General features: G+C 38.6%; 1 long non-coding RNA gene across 1 annotated transcript; it reads right to left on the bottom strand.

The window, feature by feature from the left end:
• Nucleotides 1-4,762: 4,762 nt before the first annotated feature.
• Nucleotides 4,763-14,697, bottom strand: LOC128627360 (uncharacterized). Its single transcript, XR_008391534.1, has 3 exons — nt 14,525-14,697; nt 8,002-8,096; nt 4,763-5,748 (listed from the first exon to the last, which is right to left on the bottom strand). It is a non-coding gene; the product is annotated as an uncharacterized LOC128627360 (long non-coding RNA).
• Between the last annotated feature and the right edge of the window lie 1,091 nt (nt 14,698-15,788).

Below are 15,788 nucleotides of genomic sequence, written 5' to 3'. Positions count from 1 at the left end.
ACTTTGGGGATTATTTACCCAGCCTCATGAGTTAACCAATCAAAAGTCTGTACATTCAGCTTTAACACTCTCCTAAGACTCAGATGTATGTGCCTACCAGCTGGTAGGAATCTCAGGATATACCTCAAGCCCTCAGTCTGTCTTTGAGTAAGAGGAAAAAAACATGCAGCTTTGCTCCAAGAAACTAAGAAGCTTGTATGTGAGAGACAGAGTCTGGGATCCAGTATTTATTTGTTCTTGTCAATCTGTTGATGTCATGTATTTAATTTAAAAAATAGTCTACTTTTATATATGCCCTTTTTATTTCCAACAAAAAATTAATAGAGAAATGTATGGTTATGTGATTAAGAGTAGTATAGAAAACAAATGTTTTTTTTTCTAAGTTTTCTGTCTTCAGACCCTTCTTACTTAAATCATTCAATAGCAATGTGAAAATTCTAATGAAAGCTATCCTAGGATTTTTTTATCATCTATTAAAGGGTAAGTTAGTAACCCTCACTTTTATACACGGCAAAAAGCGCGGGATAAACTACAACACGGGACAACATTCCTTTGCCCGTGCACACTAGTCCCTCTGACTAAGAAAGAGAACTCTGCATATTTGGGGATGGACAGTGAAGGACCGACACAGGGAGTGGGTGAGGAACTGCGAAAAGTCTAGATGAGAAAAGATGTACATCTATTCCCTTTGAATTTGAACCATTTTAACTATTCCTTCTCCATTGCTCCATCGATAAATTTCTCTTTTGCCTAAGATAACCAGAGCTGCTTTTTTTTTCTGCTTGGAACCAAAGGAATTGGCACCCTCAACTCTAATTGTTGCTTCTCCCAATCTATCCTACACCCAGCTGTCATATTAATCTTCCTAAAACACAGCCCAATGACACTCTGCTTGTCAAAACTATGCATGACTCTGTGTTGCTTTTAAAATTAAGGATAAACACTTCAGTTTATTATATAAAGCCCCTCCTAATTCAGAATAGCTCATAAAGTCACAGACTGAAGTATGACAGCCCTGGGTTCAAATTCTGCTAGTTGCTAACTGTGTGACTTTGTTTTGTTTTGTATTTTTTAAATTTATTTTTAGAGAGAAGGGGAGGGAGAAAGAGAGAAAGAGAAACATCCATGAGAGAGAGAAACATGGATCGGTTGCTTCCCATACATGCCCTGACCAGGGACCAAACCCACGACTTAGGCATGTGCCCTGACTGGGAATTGAACTGGCAACTTCTCTGCTTTGTAGGATGACACCAACCAACTGAGCAACACCAGTCAGAGTGGCTGTGTGACTCTGAATACACTAATGAAAGTCTTTCAGCCACAATTTCCTTATCTGTATTACTAACATAACAAGAGTGTCTGTTTCGTTAGGTTGTTGTGAAGATTTTTAAAAGAGAAAACATGGGTTACCTATTAGATACAACCCTCTAGCACTAATCTGTATATGATCAGTACACCACCCCAACCACCTGATATCGTGAGAAGGTCCCCTACTTTCCTGGTCTCCCACATTTCATCACGCTATTCTTCCTACTATGGGTGGGCCATTATACTAACATCGAATGAGTCTCAAGTGATGGAGCCATAATTATAACCCAGGTCTGACTCTGAAATTCATGTGCTTAAATTAACTACACTACACTGACTTCGATTAAAGAATTACTCGAGATGGTCTGGTATTGATTACATTCTACACATAATCCCTCAGGAGAAGGAAAGAAACCATAACCACCACCATATTTAACCATTTTCCCCATTGCCTCTACAACACAGACAAATGTCCACAAACACTGCAATACGGTGCCACAGATGAAAAGCATTTCTTTCAAGGCTGGCAAACTAAAACTATGCAGGGTAGCACACTGTCTGGCAATAAATATGTACAAAGGCCCTGGTTTCTAATTTAACCATCATTTGTTATCTTCTAATTTTAGCTCTTGGACCTTCAGGTGCTCTCAGCTAGTTTCTCAGCCTCCTGGACAGAGATACCATCTAAACACACTATACAGATGGAGTGGGTAGAATACACAAGGACAGCTTCAAAGAGCTCAGTGGACACAGTGCAATATAACAAGCACAAATCATTTCTCTTATCCCCTAAGTTACTTTCAGGGAGCATACCGGGCACTTAAAAATAATCTAAAATTGGCACTCAGAAAAATAATCACTGTGGAAGTAAAAAACAAAATAGAGTAAATTAAAAAACCTGTCTTGGTCACATTGTTCTAAGCATTTCCCTAGCTAGTAAGTTTCAAGCTTCAAAACAAAGCCAAGAATCAAGTCCTGGGCATGAGACTCTTAAAATTCAGAGAGAGGGACACCCACGTGCACTCTGAGGAGCCCCCCCCCCGTCTCACCCCCAGCAGATAAAAGGGCTTGGTGTCTCATGACCCCTTCAAAGAGCTGTGGTCCCAGAACTCAAAGAAGTATCTCTCAGCAAATGACAATAAACAAGCCAAGCCTGCCTCACATCACCGGGAAGAACATCTCTTTTAGGCAAAAATGGAAACTCTTACTGATATGCCTTGAATAGTATCTTCTTCAGTTCAGAACTTCAGTTGCATCATCTTCATTCAAGGAATAAATAGTTTCTTTTTATATATCTTCCTTTTTTAGGGTTCTTACACCCACAACTGTACAAGACTCTCTAACTTTCTCCTTCAGAATCTTATTTCAAGTAAATGAATAAATAAATACAGAGAAAGCTAGTATTCTAGTTAATGAAGGGTAAAAATCTAATATACTCCCTACTTTACAGAAAACATCCAGAATAATTAAACTGGCTGGACTGTTTCATTTGTTCTTGTCTATTGTAAAAATTTTACATTATTTCAGAATTCATTGTACATTTCATCTTTCCCCCAGAGTAATCCACAGGTAAATATTAATATTTGTATATATTCAAAAACTTTTTATATCAAAACCTCAGGCCATCTAATAAAAAAGGCCAAATATCTTGTTATCACAATTTTCCAATAAAGAAAGGGAAAGAAGTCTATCGGTAGTCAGAAATCAGTAAGAAAATTTGAAAGGAAAAAATAACTAGGAAGAAGAAAGGAAGGAGACCATTCTCCATTCTGAGGAACACTTTTCTAGGCCTTGATGGAACCATAAGGAAAGAAATACCTGCAAAATCCCAACATAATAAAGGCCGTATATGACATACATATATAAAATACGGCTATATTTTACTACAAGGGGTAAAACTGAAAATGTTTCTCTTAATATCAGGAACAGGACAGGGATGTCTCCTTCCACTACTCTAATTCAATATAATACTGAAAGGCTTAGCCACAGGTATCATACATGAGAAAGAAATCAAAGGCATCCAAAATTGAAAAGAAGTAAAATCCTCACTATCTGCAGATGACATGATAAAGAGAGAACCCTAAGGACTCTACCAAAAAACCCCTACTAGAACTGATAGAAGTAAAGTAGCAGAATAAAAAATTAATATGCAAAAATAAGTTGCATTTTTATATACCAATAATGAAATATCAGAAAGAGATAAGAAAACAAGCCCATGTATAATCACAACAAAAAACCCTAGAAATAAATTTAACCAAGTAGGCAAAAGACCTATACTCAGAAAAATATAAGGCACTAAAGAAAGAAATCAAAGAAGATAGAAATAAATAGAGACATGTACTGTGTTCACAGATAGGAAGAATTAACATCATAAAAATATCCATACTACTCAAAGCAATCTATAGATTCAGCACAATTTTTGTAAAAATACCAACAGCATATTTCATAGAACTAGAACAAATAATCCAAATATTTATATTGAAACAAACACACAAAAAAACCTAACCCTGAATAGTCTCAGCAATCTTGAGGGGAAAAAAAAAGTTGGAAAAATCACACTATCAAATTATACTGTATGACCAATCACATTATCAAACTATACTGTTAGGCCATAGTAATCAAAACAGTATTACATGGGCACAAAAATAGACACATAGATCAGTGGAACAGAATAGATCCCAAAAATAAACCCATGTCTATATGGTCAATTAATATGTGACAAAGGAGGCAAGAACATTCAATGGGGCAATGGCAGTCTGTTGTTCAATAAATGGTGATGGGAAAATTGTACAGATACATGAAGAAAAATTAAACTAGACCACCTCCTTACACGTTATACATGAATAAACTCAAAATGAATTAAAGACTTAAAGGTAAGACACAAAACCATAAAAATCCTAGAAGAAAACATAGGCAATAAAATTTGTGACATTTCTCTCATATATATGTGGTATTGGGGCCCAGAGTCAAAAAGGTGAAGGGGTTAAGAAGCACAAAGTGGTAGTTACAAAATAGTCATGGGGTAGTAAGTAAAGCATAGGAAATGGAGTCAATAATATTGTATGGTGCCAGGTGGAATACTGGAAATATTAAGGCAAACACATTGTAAAGTATGTGATTGTCTAACCACTAAGGTATATACCTGAAACTAATATATCATAAAAGAAGAAGGTGAAAGTGAAGGAGAAAGAGAAGGAGAAGGTGGAGGAGGAGGGAAGGTGAAAGAAAAGGAGAAGAAGAAAAAGAAGAAGAAGAAGCAGCTACTGCTGCTTCAAAGATTTTATGGATTTAGAGTGTGTTTTGGATTTAAGTTCCTGAATATACAAAAAAATTTTGAATGCATAAATCTACATAAAAACATGTTTTTGTACTTTGTATATTGAAATGTTTTATATATTTATTTTGAACATTTAAATTAAAAAGGCAAAGAGGGTAATATGGAGGCATAGATCAGAGACACATAAGCAAACCGAAATTAACAAATAATTAGCTAAAGTAACTCATTTTTGAAAGTATGCTATTCTGTACAAACACACATGTTTTGCAAAAGGTAATTTCACAGTAACAAGCGAACATTTGTTGATACTTCACAGATACTGTGACTACCAGACAATTAATAGTGGGATTACATGTGACTGAGTTTTCGATACTCCACCTTCTTAACTGTGGGGCATAGCCTACAAGTCTGCTATGATACTGTAATGACACAACTTAATGCATAACATTTTCTTTCTCTAAAAAAATGAGAGCGAGAGAAAGGCTCGGAACTCATGATCAACAATTAATTATTAATGGAGAGAAAGGAAGAGGAAGGAACCAATCTCCATCAGAGACAATTTATAAAACTTCCTCGTGTTCATGCCTTTTCCTAAAAGACAGATCTGATACAAACAGGGAGGGCAGTGAGAGAAGCAGCAATTAAGGGACTGAATAACCCATGCACGAACTGTCAGTTCCTCATGTTAGCATATTTGCCTGCCAGGTAACATGTCTTTAAAAAAAATTGTACTGACAACTCACTGATTTATAAGCTAAAATCTTTACAGAGAATTTGGAGTCACTGATCAGCTAACAGGGCTGGGGCACAAAAGACCTCTTAATCTTCTTAGACTCACAGTCATCTCAGACTCTCACTTAATAAAGAAAAATATACAATGAAAACAACCATTGTAAAATGTCATCAGTGCTAAAAATGATGCGCTTAGTTTCCCGGAATGAGACGTGAATGGTGTTGATCACAAGGAGAAGTACAATGGCGGTGGCAGGAATGAGACCATCCCAAGCTGGGGGAGGGGTGGGTACCAGCCGAGCTGGCTCAGGAGGATGCAGCTGAATTCCTTTACCGACAGATGAAAACGGTCAAGTCCATCTTCCCCTACTCCACCTTTCCTTTCCACTCAGCCAGTTGCTCTTGTCATTTTTTTCAGGACCAAGGACATTCTGAGGATATGATAAAAGCACATTCATAAGTAAGTTTGAATACACCATGAAGGGCTCAACAAAATCCCTGAAAACGGCGGACCTGGGGGTAAGACCCCCTATCTGAGATATCACTGGGTGGGCACCACCCTATAACATCACTGTTCACGTACTATAATTCTTATTTAATTCCCATTCTCTTATGTAAAAGGCATGCGTATCTGCACGTGATGGAGAGAGTTAAATACTCTCCAGGGCCTAAAGGAACTTACCAGTCAGTATTTAATCTTAAGGTAAAGCAGATAGAAAACTGTAGGTTTCTTACTGGGGACTGAGGGGAAACGTGAAGGGTAGAAAACACAAAGTAAAGTGTTACTTCATTTGAACATAAGTCCAGATCAATCTATATTTATCTGGCCTGCAATCAAACACAACACAGAAGATGATGGGTGATATTTGGAATCTGTGGTATTCACTAAATAAGGAACAAAGAAATTAATGACCAAACACATTCAAAGCATACAGTCTAGACTATGATTGATCCTGTTGGTACAGGTAACAAATGTAGCTGCAAAAAGATAAAGACATCTACATGACATTATCCAGATTTAGGGACCAAGAGGCCTCAAGAGACTCCAATTTTCAGAAATAATTTACAATGAGTAGCAGATATGCTACCTGACCCCTTACTTCCAAGGTTTATGGTACACCTTGCCTTCGAACTTGTTGGGGAATGAATGGGTCTGAACCAGAAATAATCTGTCTCATTGGACACCGCTAGTCTAAGTTGAAGTCATTTCTAAAACCATCATGAGGTTTGGATTCTGTTCCAGAGAAAGTTCTAAAGACCAGCATCTGACACATAACAACGGAGAGCAACAGCTCTGAAGTAGACTTGAACCTTCTGAGCAAAAATCAAGGCATCTTCCTAAGGTCTTCTGGACGTGGGTAAATCTAGTCCCGTGCTCTCCAGCACCTCTTTCTGTGGCGGTGTAGATGTTCTGTTTCTAACTGTGCCCATCCCAAAACGCTACTGAGCACATGAGATAGTGTGACTGAGGGACTAGATTTTTAATTTGACTTAATTAAATGAACTTAAATTTAAATAGCCATATATGGACAACAGAGTCTCTCTTCATTAGAAACTCATGGCCAAGCTCTGGTCCACACCTCTGAAGCAGACTGAAAGCCGGCGTTCAAACTGCTGGGATAAAACGTAGTGATTTCCCTCCTAACTATACTAGAGGCAAGTAAACTTTTTAAACAGTAATTTGTATTGGCTTATAATCTTTATTTCTCATACGATGGTGAATATCTCAGCTTAAGACTCGTATTCCCATATTAGAGCAAGCCATAGCCCAGTTTGAAAGAGAAGTAACTCAGGAACAGAATTATGACCACAAACCATCACTTTACAGGATTCTCTACTGATTCTTTTGCCAACTCCTGTGAAATTATAATTCAATTACCAAAATTCCCATTTGCTATAATTTTTCAAAGGGCATCTACATTTAGAAAATCAAGATGGATTACTTGACAATTATACTCACCAGAAATAGTTAAATATTGTGGTTGAGAAAAGAAATTAGATAAGATATACAGTATAGCTACTCAAAAATCCTAATTGTTGCAGATTTAATTCCATTAAGAACTTTGTTTAAAATGCCTGTATTTTATGTACTTACCGATTAACTAGAACTAATGTGCAAACGTCAAGTGGCATTCGCCCTGAGCATCTGAAACTACACCAGCCACACTGCATTGGTACCGCACTGTTCCCACCGCTGCCCAACCAGGCCCCACACATGCTGCTCCCGGGGCTGCCGACCCGCTCAGGCCCTCTGCTCTGGACACGTGTGCATCCAATTCCAACCACGAACAGCAAGAATGAAGGAGAGAATCTCTCCCACAGTCCTTAACTGGGAGGTTGAAAGAAGTATCACTCCATTGTTGAAGTACTTCAAAGATTTCATATTTCCTAAATCATTCTGCCTTTATAAAACCCACATGAAATAAGCAGGTCATAAATTCTTTACATTTTGTGGTTTTCTGTTTCGTTTTGCCTGACCGAACTATTTTTTGTCCTAAAGCTTTTTGAAAAACCGCTATATTATATACCTTGCCTCCTGAATTCTCAACCAGAGATGAAGAGGATATTGAATGTTCAGATCTGCCACCACTTTTTCTAATGAAGGATGTGTTTTGTGGGTATAAGAAAAGAAAGGACCCAAGAAGTATGCCCCAAGCTTGGCATAAAGAAATACTCTCTTTCACCTTTTACATTTTGACTTGTTAAATATTTTGTGGTATCCATGCATTTCCAAACTTCACTGACAACGTCCAGGAAATCTTGTACCAACCACACAAACCTAAAAAAAAAAAAAGATTAAGGACTGGTGTACCATTTCTTTAATTAAAATAATTTATTAGCAGTTAGTAGCTAGCAGTTAATCATTTATTAAAGAATAACTACTAATCCAGGAGTAAGCAGCCCAGAAGGAGAAAAACATTAGAAGGCCCTCTGATTAAAGAGAATTTGTGTAGGTACAATTGAAAATTATAATCAAAGTTTTTGCTTCTCACCTGAAAGATTAAATTTCATCCAGCCCATCTTCACCTTCCAAAAATATCATCGCCCTTTTCACCACCTGGATACCTCCTCGCTGCTCAGTAATTCCTTTTAAAGGGAAGAAGGGTCCGTGGTGGTCCACGCAAGTGCGAGCTGCCCACTCCTCTATCCCCAGTTCCATCCCCCTTGCCAAGTAGGAAAAGCAAACTCAGGAAAACATCTGCAGGGGTTCAGAAGACCAGGTCTGAAGCCACGAAGTAAACTGGGTTCCATCCTCTGTCACTCACTAGCTACGGGAAAATGGGTGTGTCACTCAACCTCTCTGAGCATTAAATTTCTCATCTGGCAAATGGCACTTGTGTACCTTAGCCAACATTCCATCAGTTTCAAGCAGCCAAAACCTCTTTGGTTTGGTAAAAATGGGAAATTTATTGGCTTACATCACCAAGTAATTGAAAAGACAGGGCCTCAGGATGACTAGTCTCAGACATCAAGTTATCTGACCCTCTCTCTCTCTCTGCCCCCTTATCTGTCTCCACTTGCTTTTATGCCGGCTTCGTTCTCAGACTGGCTTCCTCCACGTTGCCCCTGAACACAGGCAAGCTCACATACCCGACCCCACTGCCAAGAAGCAGCTGATTGTTCAGCTTTCTACTCTCAAGTTAAAAACAGTGACGTGAATCCCTGACAGCCTGGGACCAGACCTAGTAGATGCCGGCCCTCACTCAAGCCCTGAGGTTAAGTTCAGGAAGAAATGCTTTCTAGAAAAAGGCTGGGTGATATGCTAGGCGGGCAAAAATAAATGAAGTCGCGCTGATTAATGATCCCTCAAGGTTACAAAAGATTAGAGAATGTTTATAAAATACTTAAAACTCAAACAATGTTATCATTATTATAGATAATTCCTATGCAGAAATCAGGGAATTGCTAGAAATATGTAAAACCAATTTTGTTTTTGTATCTCACTCCAGTTGTTTAACTGAAATGAGACAAAAACTGGATTGGGATTCAATAACCAATATACAAATTGAAAAATTAACCAACCGGACATATTTTATGATAATACTGTATGACGCTTTACAAACGCTTTCACATAAACAACCTGATCTAACCCTTACATATCAGAAGGATAGACATGTCTAATTCTTTCTTCTAAAAAGAAACTGAAGCAGGGCGAGAACCCGCTTCCCTTTAGGCGCACACTCCAAGGTGCCGGAGGCAGCCTGCCGGCCAGTTTGTCCCCAAGGACGCCCTTGCTGCTCATTTCGCATTTAGACCTTGGCCCTCTCTCCAGCCTCCACCGGAGACTCTGCGATGGGCCACGTCTCCCCTGTGCACAGCTGTCCTGAGGAGGAATTTCAAGCGCCTACACATCTGAAATCCCAGTGTGGGAAGTATTAATGCAAAGAATTCTCTCCACTCTGACCATGACACAGGTTTACCAGGAACTCTTTAGTGGATTTATTGTTCAACAAGGTTAACACTTGGATCTGATAGAGGACTGTTGAGAGGGAAGACTATTAAATGAAGATAATACGGCCTTTCAGTCTTGTAAGAGCTTTTGGATATGACTGAGGGAAGCACCGTATGGTGATCACTCCACAAAGCAACAAAAATGCAGCAGTTAATAAAAGCTGGTAGCATTCATGGGCAGTCGCATCTGCAAGACCTGTGTTTCATTTTCAAAACAGAATTAGATTTTATGTGTAAAGTTCAATCACAGTTAGGACTTAGCCCCTAAAGCCTGCAAAAAGGCCCTGAAGAAATAAATGCGGAAGATGCAGGGACAGATGCGACCAGGGCCCAGCAAGACAGTGTGAGCTCCAGAGTCAGGCAGGATGGTCTCGCCGTCCCTGCTTGGCAACGTCCAAGCTGGTCACCTTGGGCAAGGCGCTGAACTTCCCTGGGACGTTGTTTCCCCGAATATAAAGTGTGGATAGTTATAATAGAAGAACATATGTTGTTCGAATTGGGGTATTTTGAAGAGTGAAAGGGGACATTGCTAATAATTACCCCTGGACAATAGGAGTTAATGAAGACGGCCTGGAAGCCAGGAAGTAGGGTTGTTCTCTCAGGGTAATTGAAAATCAGTGCCTAACAACACAGGGCTGTTGACACAACTAATAGAAACAAAACACATAAAGCAAGTGGCATGCCATAAACCCCAGGTAAAAACCGGCGTCTTTCTAGCCTGTCCTTCCCTTTCTTTCCTCCTCCTCTGAGGGATTAGAAAAACACAGTTTTTTGTGTGCTTTTAAAAAAAGGGATCAGAAGGACACAATTCATTAGTACTCATTACTAGGTAATGAAGATTGCCTCACACCTAATGGTATTTATACTCTGTCTGCTCATTTATTCTCATTACTAGGCAATGAAGAGATTGTCTCACATCTAATAGTATTTATACTCTGCCTGCTCACTAAAATATTATAAATTACAATTTACCTTATTTTAGCAATATACCCTGTACAGTGCAGAAACCTGATCTCACTTATTGAGGAGTACTTGGGTAAATGAGTCATACATCCCTCTTTTTCTGCTTGTTTCTACCTTTTACCATGTGTTAGTGGAGAGAAGACAGATTTGTAACTGAGACAATCTCGATACCTGGTTGTATCAGTTATATGATCTTGGGAAAGTCACTTAAGCTTTTTGCGCAGCAATTTCCTTTTTGGTAACCAGCAAGCACTGGGATCTTTGAGAGAATGACTGGCAAATACGTAGTACATCACCTGACATATAATAAGTGCTGAGTTACATCAGTTTTTTTCTTCTTCTTCCTTCCCTTATGCTGTTCCCGTTTGACCCCTAAGATGCAAAATGTCTTGGTCCGATACAAGTTCCTTAGAAGCTCCTGGTATGTACAAAAATCGTGTGTTTCCAGGAAGTATCTTTCCCGGTCATTACATGCTGCATTTCAGGTAAACTGGACAGTACCAAGCTATACAAATTAGTGATTTACAGTCACATTTCAGAAATTTAATTATGAAAATATGGAAAGAAATTCTGGCGCAAATCTTGGAACGAGTTCCTGGTATTCAAAATTTCTCATGTCTACCAGTAACCAGAAGAGGGCGCTCCAAGATTAAACTAAAACTCGAGCCTTCTTAAAACTAAGATTACCAAATTTTCAATAAGCAAGCTCTGAACCAAAATTACCTAAATTATATAATAAATCCAGAAAGACAGCATAAATTGAGTCTCTGTCTAGAGATTTCAATATGTAATAATGTATCACTTTTCTAAAAACAATATAAACTCATTTTCTTAAGATGAAATGCTTTCTTTGAAATGCATGTTACAGAAGAGCATGTCAACTCATATATGAGAACACATACAAGTGTTTCAAACGCTTCTCAGTGTAACAGGATGTATAATTTTTGTGTTTAAAAATGTTAGGGAGTGTGGGGTTGTTTTCCTTTATGTTACATGCTTCCTCTAGCTTAGTTTCTCCTGGTTGTTCAAGTTTAAGGCCACATTCCTAAGGTTTTACAAATGCCTGAGTTTTGTGAATCTCAGAAAAATTGGATTTTTATCCATTTATGGTCAAACCTAACTAATTTTTATTTTTCCTGGTGGTTATATCTACCTAGCCATCTACGTATCCAACTAAAATTTCGCCAGTCACACCTTGAAACTATATATTGGCAATTTACAGAGATCAACCAGAAATTATGAAAACCATAATTATTTCACAAGTTGTCTCCAGCATAGTTACGTACACAGCAGCAGAAGTAGATCGGGTTATGAACTACTTCAACCATTGCAACTGGCTAAAGTATCAAGAGGAAGAAAAGTTAAACTTCATTCAATCCATGTTATGGCCTAATCACATTTTTCACAAGAAAGTAAAAATAAGGGATTGGGGGACTTAACTATGGTTCTGCCACTATCTGTGTGGTTCTTCAAATGAGATTTCCTCCATCTCAATTCTGAAATAAAAAGAATAATTACCATCTTGCAAAACTGTTGTGTAGACTAAGTGAGATAACTAACAGAAGTGGAAGTTCCTCATATGGTGTCTGGTAACACAGCAGGTCAGTGGAAATGACTTTCTTCTGTTCTAATTTTACAAGTCCTCCATAATTAAAGTTTTTATACCAACCACAAACAGAAAATTTTGCTAATCAGATTCTGATATCAAAGCTTTATCATATACAGAATAGTTAATGATATATTAATAGCAGCAAGGGACTGTCGAATTCTAATAAAACATGACACTGTTTTGACTAGTTTCCCAGGTATTGTACACCATTAGTGGGAGTTAATTCATGCATCAGAAATCTTTTGGGCGAGGTCATCTTACTGTCACCCTTTTACCCCTGAAGGCAGGAGAGGCTACTTGATCAACTCAAAATGACACAACTAGTGATCAGCAGTTTGATCACAAAAAAACAGAATTCTTAGCCGTTGCCCTTTATTGCTATTCAGAAACGCAAAATTTGCCTATTCATTATTTGCAGTCGACTTTCAGCTCTCAAAACAGTTTAACCAATTGATTGTATATATGTGCTGACTGCTAATTTGATTAATCTAAACATCACAATTGCCAACCCTAATTTTTCAGATAAAGGTTTCTGTACCATCATGACAATTTTGTATGAGAAAACAGAAAATCTAATAAACAAGTAAATTCAAAGTAAAGCTATAAAGTATGGACATGGCCAGAGTGTTTTATGCATAAATGAGTAAGGATAATAGTCTCTGTATTCATTACTGATTAAAATTCAGCAGATATTCTTTGCAAAATTAACCTGTTTTGTTGAATGATACTCAAAAGTATGTCAGGCAGTAATTGCTTCCCTGAAATCAACTCTCATTAACTCATTGACGGTTTCATTACTGTTTTAACCAACATTGTTTTAGTCAGATGTCTCTATGTGCTGGACTAGAGATGTCCTTCTGCATCACCGAAGTCCACTAAAGTGAAGCCGAGGCTCAGACCCGATTCTCACCTGCTCCATTGGAAAGCTCTCCCTGGCTCGTCACACTCTCTACCTTAACTTGACATTGTGAGCACACCATACCTATTTATAACACATCCTGTGTGCCAGGCGCTGTTCTAATCAGACCCTAACCCGTTTAAACCTCACAGTAACTCCACAAGAGGAGCATTTTCACTATTCCCATGTTATAGCTGGGAAAACAGAGCCAGGAGTAATTAACCAATGAATAGCAGAGGCAAGATTTTAGCCCAAAAGTCTAGCTCCAGACGTCATCCTTTGAACCACTATGTTATCCTTCACACTACCTCCCAAGCTGATTTCCTAAAAGGCAAATCCAATTATAGAAAATTAAATCAAATGTCTTAGCTTCCTATGCAAGTTCCTTCGCAATCTGTCTTTGACAAATTGCCCCCACTTCTTCGACTACTGCTCCCCAACCTCCACCTTACCTGAACCCTCACCAAAGATTTCAGCCACCCCAACTCCTAATACCGCATGTATCAAGGCTTTGCAAATCTGTCTCCACTGATTAAAAGGACCATTCACTTTCCTTTGCCTGCCTCCCATCCTTCAAGTCTGGAGTCAAAATTTGCATTAAGAAGTCTTTCTGGAGTATTCCTGATGAAGTTAATCACTTCACTCCTAAGCACTTCATTTATTTGTGTATGTATGTATTTGTTTATTTATTCGTTATCACACAGTTGTATTATGTTTTATTTCAATGCTGGGAGTGTTGCTGCTTGAGAGTAAAGTCGCCATCTTTCCCCCTGAGTGTCACTGGTACTTACCTTGAACAATGATTTTACACAACACTGATAATTGGCAACTTTGAGCAGAGTGCTCACGGTGTGCAGCAATTTCAGGGTTTCTCCCTTAAGTATGACTAGCCCTTCCAAAGGTAAATATCCTCCCCACTTCACTCATGAGAAAACTGAGGGTCAGAAAAAGACACAAATTGCTTAGGTTCTACACACAAAATAAATACACACACAGGAAAAAATTTCTAATGTCCATGTAAAAGACATTCAGTGACAAGGAACTTTTGCAAATGTTCTAAGCAGCCCTCTCTACTGAGAGTAACCAAAGAGCTATTTATACTCAGTGTAAATATTATCATAAGCATCTGAAAATTTGCATTATTCAGTTTGACAAAAATACTAATAGAATACCAAGTGCATATAAGGAATTAAAATGGAAGGAAACCCCCCAATAAAAAAACAATGACACAAACCACAACGTTCAAGTTCTTTGAATCCTGGGAACGGCATAAGAGAGCACTTACCAGGGCATATTGGCACCTCTCTGTCACTAGAAGGCCTAAGGACTTGAGCCATCAGGACCAGTAACTATTACGAAAACTACTCAAGGGCTGAGACCATATGTCCGCCTCCCTAATGCACACAACACACATTTTGTTATCACAGGTGAAGAGAAATGGCCAGGAGAGTTGGCTCGGTGTGCTTCCTTCTTCTTCCTGGAGTGACATCAGAAGCTCCTCCTAAAAGTCTGCAGTTTATTCATTTGCTTATTCACTCACTCCTGCTTCCCTTCAGTAAATATTATGCAGTTCCCACTGCAAGCCAGGCCCTGCCCTCCGTGCCAGAGGTACTGGGAGAGCGAGGCCAATGACAGCCTTGCTTATGCAACTTGCCCGTGTCCTGTTCCTTAGAGGTAGATTCTCCTGTAGCAGTTCATCACATTAAGGTTTTTGTTTATCCAGCTTGTGATTTTGCTTAATGAAAATCCTTACTAGCTGATAAAAAATTTAACTGAGTTCCAATAGTATCAAATACTGCTTGGAAGTAGACAGTTAAGATACCTGGTTAATATAACCAAAAAAGAAGTCCTTTAAAACCTTGAACTCTGTGATATAATTTCAAAATATCATGCTCACATTTTCTAAATGGACAAAAACAGCCAACTTGGGACACAGCTACAGAAAGAAAGAATCTGATCAGCGGAATTGGAAGTCTGCCTTCTTTACAAAGAAAAAGAATGGGAGCACTCCCAGAGTTCTGTGTGAACAGCTGATAACCAGCAGGGACAAACATATATAATACGAAAGGCATGGTTTTTGTCTCTGAATTATAATAGTGCTCTCTTTTAAATAATATAAAAATTTCCTACAGCAATTGGTACAACTTCCTAATTATTCCTTCCAAGGTGGTAATACATGGCCCCCATCAACCCCAAGGACAGAATGTGCCACAGGTAAGACACAAGTGGTTGAAAGTTATCGCAGGACAGCTGTGCCTCCGGATGACCATTTATAGACCTGACTCACCGTGTACCCTTAGACACACTGCGTTGTTTCCTTATTTATAACATGGGGTTCACAGAACTTGTTAGTACAGACGTGTGAATCCTCAAGGAAAATTTAGTACATGACACCTCATGCTCAGAGTTATCACATTATTACCCAAATTGGAACTGGCTTCGTGACAGATTTCAAACCCCAGAATTCTGCAGAACAACTGCAACAAGTCTGTACATTCCTAGCAAAGCCGAAAGCACATTCAAAGTGTTGGTGCCTCTGGTTCTTCCCC

The sequence above is a fragment of the Artibeus jamaicensis genome, unplaced genomic scaffold (genome assembly GCF_021234435.1).
Source record: "Artibeus jamaicensis isolate MK-2021 breed Jamaican fruit bat unplaced genomic scaffold, CSHL_Jam_final contig_387, whole genome shotgun sequence".
Classification (NCBI taxonomy): Eukaryota; Metazoa; Chordata; class Mammalia; order Chiroptera; family Phyllostomidae; genus Artibeus; species Artibeus jamaicensis.
The sequence above is the reverse complement of the archived record's forward strand: the minus strand, read 5'-3'. Positions and strand labels throughout refer to the sequence as shown.